Genomic DNA, 10,000 nt, shown 5'->3' on the forward strand with positions numbered 1-10,000 from the left:
TGATACTCGCTGTTCAATGTGTCCAACTTTTAAAGGTGATGACGTGTTTCAGTTAGTCGTGGATGGTACTTGTACTTCCGTAGCGATAGCCAAGAACCAGATTTTTGTTGTTCTATCTTTTATAATATATAATGTTAATCACTTGATCTTTTGTCCATTAAAACAATAAAGCTTAGTCGGAATTAGTACTTGGTGCCTGATTTAATACCTGGGTTATTGGCTCTTGTTACTTTAACTAACATAGTCATAATAAATTAAAAGATTCTTGCAGCAATACCAGGTCTTCTTCTTAATCATGTTGCGTTTTTTGTCTAATACTACGATGAAACAAAATGACAGCTAGCGATTTATTATACTGTATTTTCTATCTTTAAAAGTTTTCATACGGAAAGAGCCTGTAACATTTGAAGAGAGATCATTTCATAAACAAATAAAATAAAATAAGCAGCACCACTTGCAAAAGCAACTAAAAAAATCGCTAATGACACTTAAAGTGTCATTATACCCTTATTAGCATGAACACCTATAATAAATAATATAGGGACGACTTCTTCACGTTTACAATAAAAGTCAGTAGACTTCTGGTCATGGAAATGTGACGCTGTGCCCTTTCATCAAAATATGGAAGCTTAACCAATCTTCAGTTGTCGTGACACATAATATATATATATATATATATATATATATATATATATATATATATATATATATATATATATATATATATATATATATATTATGATGTTACTGAAATTATGACTATTTGGAATTTATTAATTGTCTGTTAAAATATTCATTGGCACTACTAGTGAACGACTATAATCAGAGTTCAGCACTCTTTTTACTGTTGTCAATGTTGTCTTGCTGGCTTCTTATATATTTCCATTTTAAAGTTGGATCACTGTTCCTCAGAACTACAAGGAATTGAAGTTTTGTCTCAGTTTTCCAAGAAAATAGGCAAAAACTGATTAATCTAACTTGATGGATCATTGTGAAGTGACTGATTCAGGTTATCTAATTACTGTGAGTGCAGGTGGATGAGTTATTTTATACTTTGAAAAGGATGACCTTTGAAAAATGAATAACATCTACAGAACGTACGTTATTGCAGTGACTGTGGAGGTACATTTTAAAATTATATTATGTTATAATTGATGATTTTATAATTGTGCAACAATTCCCGTCTACTGTTTGAAGCTGTAAGTACTTTTCGATTTCCTATGCTAAATGTGCAAATGTTCACTGGTATAATTCCACTAACTATTAACAATGCTTAGAAATTTATAATGGATAAAAACATATTGTATATTAACAGTCCAATTACGCTTCAGTTCCATCACTTCACTACGATAATTATTTAAGCTCAGTCCTTCCTTGATGACGATAATCTGAACGATCCTCACTTTAATAAAGAGATGAGTCCACTTTCTAATTAGCCTCATCAGATTCTCGCTATGAATGCATAAACAGCAAAATAATTATATCATTTTACTGCTACTGGGAATAACTAGTAACGATACTGGGGCACTGGTCCAACCTCGACTTGTTCTTATGAAAATCCATTGTATATTCCCATGGATTAGGCGAAGTGTGTGTGTTTGGGGAGGGGGGTGGATGGGAAGAAGCCTTATGCAGTGGGAGGGAGCAATCTGTTCGTTAATTAGTTGTCCCTCACCACCTCCGGTATGATTTTCTTTATTATTATTAATATGGTCTGAGCAAAAACAGAAAATATTATCCTCGGCAAATATGATAAAGAAACAGATGATCCTTGATATCAGCTTTTAATATCTGAAAAGAAAGAGACTACATAAAGTATATGATATCCTATTATGATAGACTCTGAATGCGTATTCTTCTTAGTTTATTTGTATTTTTCTTTGATTTATGGAGGACAGATAGTAATCTTTAAATTATTATTATCATTATTCAGAAGACGAACCCTATTCATATGGAACAAACCTACAGGAGCTACTGACTTTAAATTCAAGCTTCCAAAGAATGTGGCGTTTGCTCGAAAGAAGTAACAGAAGGTAACAGGAAATACAGAAAGAAGAGATCAGTTATTAGATAAGAAAAATAAAATAACAAATACATAAATAAACAGATAAAATGTAAGAAAATTATTAAAATACAAGGTGAATTATTGTGCGGTTGGTAATGCATTATAAATGTTTTTGTTTCGATAAAAATCATGTAACAATTGCGACAAAATACATAGACGCAGAACTTTTCCTACCGTCGAGTATTTGCAAATGCGCCATTATCAGTTATCTTCAAAAGGCAATGACTCTTTGAGGACATAAGGGGGGTAACAGCTGACATTTTTCGACAGAAGGCCCGAGATTCTTCACAGAATAACTTGAGAAAGCCACGAAACACCATCTCTCACTATGCAACGCTGTCAACAACCATTACAAGGTTTACAAGGGAACAATATCCTATTTACTATCTCGTCCTATTTGTTCAGAGACGTCTATATAAGTGATTACATCATCTTGAAAAATTGCATAAGATAAAGGATATGCCACAGAGTTAACAACACGATAAACTACTTCGCAAAAACTAATATCTGTTAAATCTGTGTACAATGTTCAGAGCAAAAAGGAACGATGAAATCAAACAATCATTCCAATGGCTTTCAGATGTAGGAATTCAGAAAATGAAGCTTCTGTCAAAACACACGTGTGTCCAATAACCTCAGAGCTATGAACTTCTTGTAAGATGAAGCTGTTGTTTACAAAATCTTGTGATAACTGATTTTCGATCAGGTTTTATCAAGATGAGAAAATCAGGCAGTAGCTGCCCAATACGTTACTTGAATACCCATCTTTAAGATCTGCAGCAATATATCATTACGATTCATATACCTTAAAGAGCTTAAAAAAGTTCACCAAAAATAATTTTTATTTGCTTGGAACATTAAACTCTCCACGTCTTCGTAACCGCAATTTTATTTGGTATAAATAACGAAATTGTAGGTTTATTTGTAGTAAGCTTCCACTCCAGATGTTTCTGACAATACAAATGGTCTCTGATATACTGCAAATGCTCCAAATAGTTATTGGCAAAGGACATAATAGATAGAGGTAAATAATTATTACTGATAATATTCGACGTACACTGCACGTCATTACCGTCGATACATAAATTCGTTATATATATATATATATATATATATATATATATATATATATATATATATATATATATATATATATATATATATATATGAAAGGCATCAATTAATGCATGGTACAAATTATTCATAAAAAAATTTCAAAATGTACAAGAGAACATAAATTTAAAAAATATTCTGATTGGAACGGCATTTTTCGATTCCACAAGTAATCACGACCCAGAGCTGGGGAAAATGAAGCGATTAGAAAAATGAGTTTTTATTCATCATTGCCATCAATATCATCCAAACAAAATATACGCCGGGATGAAAAGGGGATGAATAAAAAACGATGACTCAACTGAATATTGCGCTCTATGATAAACATGCAGAAATGAATCACTTCCGGATCAGCTTTGTGTTTACAAAATAACTGTAGGATGATTGACAGGGCATGATTTATTTAATTTATTTCACATAATTGCATATATGCATAAATGCATGCGGTAAAAAGTTTAAGCGCCGGCAAACACAACCATAGTTATAAAAGACGTATATCAATATGAGAACAAAATATGTGGGCTCATAAATAACTATTATATATATATATATATATATATATATATATATATATATATATATATATATATATATATATATATATATATTATACATATACAGATGTGTATATATAGAAATATAAATGTCTATATATAAACTTGGTTGCGACCCATCACAGTTACTTAATTTCCAGGTACATAAGACGCCGCTTAGATCAACAGAGATACAGTGAGTTGTAACAGAATGAGATTAAATCGGTCAAAGAATAAATGGTCCCTGCTCCTATCGCAAGCAAGGCTATTGTTCTGGACTACAAGAACTCTTACAGTATATGTGTGCGTATGTATTCTTCGATCGGTAAACTAGGATGAAATTCGCCAGGAGTTATGGCAACACCGTACGAACCTACCTTCACCCTCTCTCTCTCTCTCTCTCTCTCTCTCTCTCTCTCTCTCTCTCTCTCTCTCTCTCTTTGTGTAATGTTTATGGGCGCTCTGAGACTTTTGTTCTATCATCATTGTCCTAATGTCTTTCGAATCTCGATTCCTTGTGTACGAAATTGTTGGAGTGATACAAGACAACAAAAGCCCAAATAAGGTATGGAGCTATAATAGCAACATAAAAAGTAGATGAGAGAACTTTAAAAGGAAATTCCATAGCTCTGAGTCAAGTATTTGTATAACACTTGAAGCTCACATCAACGGGAGCTTCGCTGATTACTTACTGAGAATCTAACTTTCCAATACTCTAGAAGTGGCACATCAATAAGGCTCTCGGTAATCAACGAGAAATTATGAAATAAAAAGGAGAATTATTAGCGTAAATCACTCTTTTGGTTAAATATAGCTTATTGTTACACAATCTCCCTTCATTAACCCACTGTGAATATTATAAAATTGCCAGCCATTACAACGGCGGTAACCGTGATTGCAAAGTAGCAGTTCTCGTCAGAATCCATCAGCTGTTTTCCAAATGTACATGAGGCAGAAGGTCAATTCCTGTCACTGACAGCACTGCATTAATATGTTGTTCTGTTAGTCTAGGTTCGGCTTTCCCTAGAATGAGCAGGAAAACCAGTTGAGGCGCGTATCATTTTTTAATAGTATAAATAAATTAAGAATCGCAGAAAAATGAGGGGAGTAAGAGATTTCATCTGTGCACCGGATGTCAGTTTATTCTACTGTATATGAGAACATGTGATAATTGAATTTCTTTATTTAAAAGGGTGAACACATGGAGGACACTGTGTGAATCCCCTCTTAATAAAAATAACAGCAAAACAACGACAAACACGGGTGATAACCAGCAACATTGACAATAACAGAGATAACAACTGATTGCTAGTAAACTCAGAAATTTAATTTTCATCTGTTTGGAAATGAATGGCCATAAAATAAAATTTTGGATAACGAGAGGCAAACTCAAATTTGGAACATTCACAGCAGCTGAGCAAACCTACAGAAATAGCAGCAATGAAAATGGAAGGGAAATGAAGTAAAAAAAGAAGAAATATTTCGGAAGGCAACAGGTGTTCACGGTCTTTCTCAACAGCGCAAACGAACGGAGACTGGCACAGGGAGAGGAGCACGGATCAAAGGAGATGGAATACTAAGCATATAACAATGAACGCCGTAATTTTTTTGACTGTTGCGCGCAATGTATAGAAGCTAAACGCTGGCCGAAATCGCCACTAGGTACTGCACGGGTTCCATAATAGTTCTGTAAAAAATTAACGTTGCTACTAACATTCCCTTGCGAAATCAAAGGAAGGCGCTTTAGTATACGACTGTCATTTTTTCCTACGAAGAGCCTATTGAGCTACAATCCTCATTGCAACGATAACTTTTAGACGGCCATAAATGATATTCTACGCAGGGAAGGAGAGATTTCTTACTCAGCTGAGGGTGTATCTGATCTACTCTTCGTTCCCCACTCTGGTCAGCAACGTTTGAAAAATTTGTTTTGTGAAATGTATTATTTGATTCCCATAAATGACACTGACACAGTTTGAATACTTACGTCACAGCGCGAATTGCATAGTTTATACATTGCAATAAAAATCCACAATATTTAACTTAGAGAACACTCGAGTATGTAGACGCACTCGAGTAAGCAGAATAATTCAAAATGAATAAACAGCTAAAATGAGTTTCAGTTTGGAACCGATTAGCGCTTTCATGAGCAGACCACCAGCAGATGGATTCTAAGTATTATCAATCAGCTGGCTGGAGTAAAACTAAACAATTTTACTGAATACTTAAAAGACAAATAAACTATTTTTGTCATTCAACAAAAGCTTTTAAATAAGGCAGTAAAAAAAAGTCTGGCGTACTTTTCGTGAGTTTACTCTATTGCCCCATACGGGGTTAGTCTCGTCAGTGTACCTCAAGGGGTGCATTGTGGGCATTAGTTACGGTTCTTTGCAGCGTTCCTTCGCCCCCTGCTGCAGCCGCTTTCATTCATTTTACTATACCTCCATTCATATTCTCTCTCTTTCACCTTTCTTTCCACACACTCCTAACAATTGTTTCAACAATATTTTCAGCAACGAATGACTTCATGGGTCCCAGCTCTTGATACCTTAAATCCATTTCAAAATGGGTAAATAAAAAAAACACACACAAACGGAAAAACGGAAAATCCAAATGACGATTAAAAAAAAATCTGGTTAATATAACGTGTCAGATAACACATGAATGGTCTCTTTTTTTATATTACCAGTTATCAAATTTATAAGACAAAAGACTCACTCAAACTGCATAATCTCCGTTTGCTGCTATCAGCGCAAATTCTCTTGAAACGTTCAATAAGGTAAATAAACTGGTACTGTACCTGGAAAGAGAAGGAGAAAAAGTTTAAATAACCCTTTGGGAAGGTGGACTACAATATTATAACATTTTGAGTAAAATTATAACTAAAACAGAAACAACGACAAGCCTGATAATCAATCTTCGGATTCTAAAAATGAGAGTGTTTTGCAAACAACATTTTTTTCTTGTCTGCAAGCGTCATGGACATGCCTCAGAGGCATAAATGCATGTTAATTTGAACGCATGGTTACGAGTATTGTTTCTCTCTTTTTATTACTGCTATCATTTATAAATATACGATGATGTGGAAAAGCATGATTAATTTTCAAGAGAAGTTGTGAAAAAATAACAAAGAACGAACATTGCATTTGACATTCAACGATCTAAAAAGAAGTAATCTAAGATTATAAAATGTTTAGACCACCTGAGGCACCTACGTCCTCAATTAGGACACGGAGGGACGTAAATGAACTTAAGTCGGGCAGAGAATCGAACAAAACATAAGTAATGCAAGAAACGCCTATTCTAGTAAATCTGACGAACTGTCCTGAATAGATGCCTCGCGATTTCTGTAACTGGTTCTCGAGTTCAGAATTAATGAAGAGGAAATGTCATTACGTAAATCCTCAACGTGATTCCTGTAACATTGCAGGCAATCAGATGATCATTATTTGTCTGTCTGCTTATATTTTGCTCACTACAGTGTCTTCTTTCACCTTGACGTTTTAATATCCGGCTAACAGAGGTATCCAGATGACACGAGCCCAAAGGATTTCATTCCATTTCATTTCCTTCCAAGTGAAGAAAGTCGATGTGGACTGGGCGTCCTTCAAAACATGAATCGTGTTTACATTCCACACACCCAACCCACCCTAAAATACGGAATTACCTGACTTATATTATACTCCGATTATAAGATGGTAGTCTAAATAAGTATAAATATAAATTCGCAGTGTCTGAGTCAGAATTTCAGTTTTTATATTGACGTATTACAGCTACAGGAAAATTTGATCTGGGTGCGAGGGATAACAGAACTGAGATCATTTATCTATTTTAAATGAAAGGTAAGATATTTGTTTTTATTAACAACGCGAAATTATCAAAATCCTTTCGTCGAAAGTAATGTCAGTTTCTATACACCTAATGTTTATGAGCAATATGTCTGACTTATATAATTCTTCGCTTCATATTTGCCAACATTCATTTCAATATTTATCATCTCAAAACTTTGGCCAAATAAACAAACCATGTTTGTACCGAGATAAGAAAAGAGGACATCGACTTTTACTGTCGCGACGAATATCCTTCCGCGAGGAACAAAGGTTTTACGGATCGGAAATCACACAAAAGCTGGGAAGTCCTTGAAGGAGTAGAAGGGAGATGCAGTGTCGGGAAAGGATAAGGTCTGGTGGGATCAGGCATTGCCGAAAGGGTCTGAGAGGAAAAGAGATCACATTCTCGATTTCTCCTTTGGTGACAGAACCGAAGCTTCATAATATTGAATTTTACTTTCTATAAAGGGGTTTAAAAGACTGAGGCATCCAGAAATGCTTCTTGGTAGTTTCTTGGACTTTAATAATAAGCTATTACACCTTGAATTCTAGTAACTGCGTCGGTTTGTTAGAGCTTGATTGAACTTGACTTTACTTTCTATATGTTTTGGGTCGCCTTGAAATACCTCGCTGAAAGTATGTCCTAAAAATAGAAATCACACTTCTTTTTCATCGTCACCGAAGATAAAAATGAGGTCATGCTGATAAGGAGCAATGGAGGATGGTGTCTGTCGATGCTTGAGATTGATGATTGCAGTAAATGAAATGACAGCTGATACTGCAAGAGTTAATAAGTTATGCCCATTCGAGATATGACATTCGATTCCTTAAAAACCATTAGAACAGATGAGTTCAAATATACTTATTATATAATCTTTTATCAAAACGTATTTTCACAAGATTATGATTTTGTGTAATCTTTATTAAGAATACCGTAACTAATTCGGGATTCAAATGAAACTAATAAAAAAGATACTCCTATTTTTTCAGATATATCTCAAAGGACTTTCATTTAAAATAATTTTCTCATCAAAATACATTTCCAACATTAGCGAGTCTTTTAGTTATTATCTAATTTTATTAAGTTTCCTAACAAAACCATAGCAAAAATTATGATTCAGGAGAATATCACATTATCCTGGTGGATAATCATAAGTATAAATAACAAATAAACGTTAAATCCTTCTTTGGATGGGGTGATGTGAGAAGTCAGTGAAATGATATATGTACAGTAGCTGCTAGACTGTGGGTAGAGAAAATGGGTTGTACTTACTGATAAGTGTAGACTGGGTATACTGAAGGGAAACTGCAAAGGCCAGTGAAAAATAACACTAAGTGTAGAGAGTTATAAGTGAGAACGTATGTAAGAGTAAATGTTGATTTCAAGACGACTGAATTAAGGATGTGTACAGGAAATGTGGAAGAATGGAAAAAAGCTGGTTCGTATAAGAAATCAGGAGAAAACTTAACAGATGATTATAGCGTGAGAGAAGAGGGTGGTTATAAAATAGGTTAAAACAAAAAGAGAGCAGGGCTTCTGCATAGGATTTCGAAGACAAGATGCGTGAGTATAGCAGCCAAAGTTGGAATGCAGAAGTGCATTACTGTATCAAATATCCTAAAGGAAATGAAGTGTTGGTATTGAATGCAAGTGAAGTACAAAGAGTTTGAAACTTTGAGATGAACTGGTGTATGACAAAAGTTTCATGAAAAAGGTGATGGTAAGCTTAGAAATGGATAAATATCAAGCAGCGGTGACAAAATTAGTTTACAGCAAGGTTAATCATAGTGCTCTTAAATAATTTGGTAATGCGAAGACAATGGAGGACGATGCACCAATAAAAAAATGTGCATCGCGAGCCTTAAGTGAAAATTTTTTACTCACTTGGGTCAGTCATGATTCTGTGGTTAAAAGGTAAAGAAAGGACCTCATTCAAACTGGATGGTATCTAATGGAGATTTTATTCAAAAACTCCGTTAGATACCATCCAGTTTGAATGAGGTCCTTTAGTAATTCTACTAATGCACAGAACAATTTGTATGTGATAAAGTTAATATATATATATATATATATATATATATATATATATATATATATATATATATATATATATATATATATATATATATATATATATATATATATATATATATATATATATATATATATATATATATATATATATATAACATAACAGACACCTTAGACGTCTCCGAACTGTCGACCTACCCGCCCAGTTCTCCTCGCTGCTGGGAGAAAGGAGCTGGGGATTTGGTACAATATATGTACACATTCGTTACCGGGGTCTAAGCGATGTCAGGCAGGGCAGCCGATCGAGGCTATGGCCTACCCCACCGCCAAATCAAAGTCCTTCAAAAGAAGGCATTGTGCTTTACCCCATATAAAAATGGGAAAAAAGCACGTTAAAACGAAGAAGTATATATATATATATATATAT

Source organism: Macrobrachium rosenbergii, chromosome 4 (genome assembly GCF_040412425.1).
Source record: "Macrobrachium rosenbergii isolate ZJJX-2024 chromosome 4, ASM4041242v1, whole genome shotgun sequence".
In the NCBI taxonomy this organism is placed as follows: domain Eukaryota; kingdom Metazoa; phylum Arthropoda; class Malacostraca; order Decapoda; family Palaemonidae; genus Macrobrachium; species Macrobrachium rosenbergii.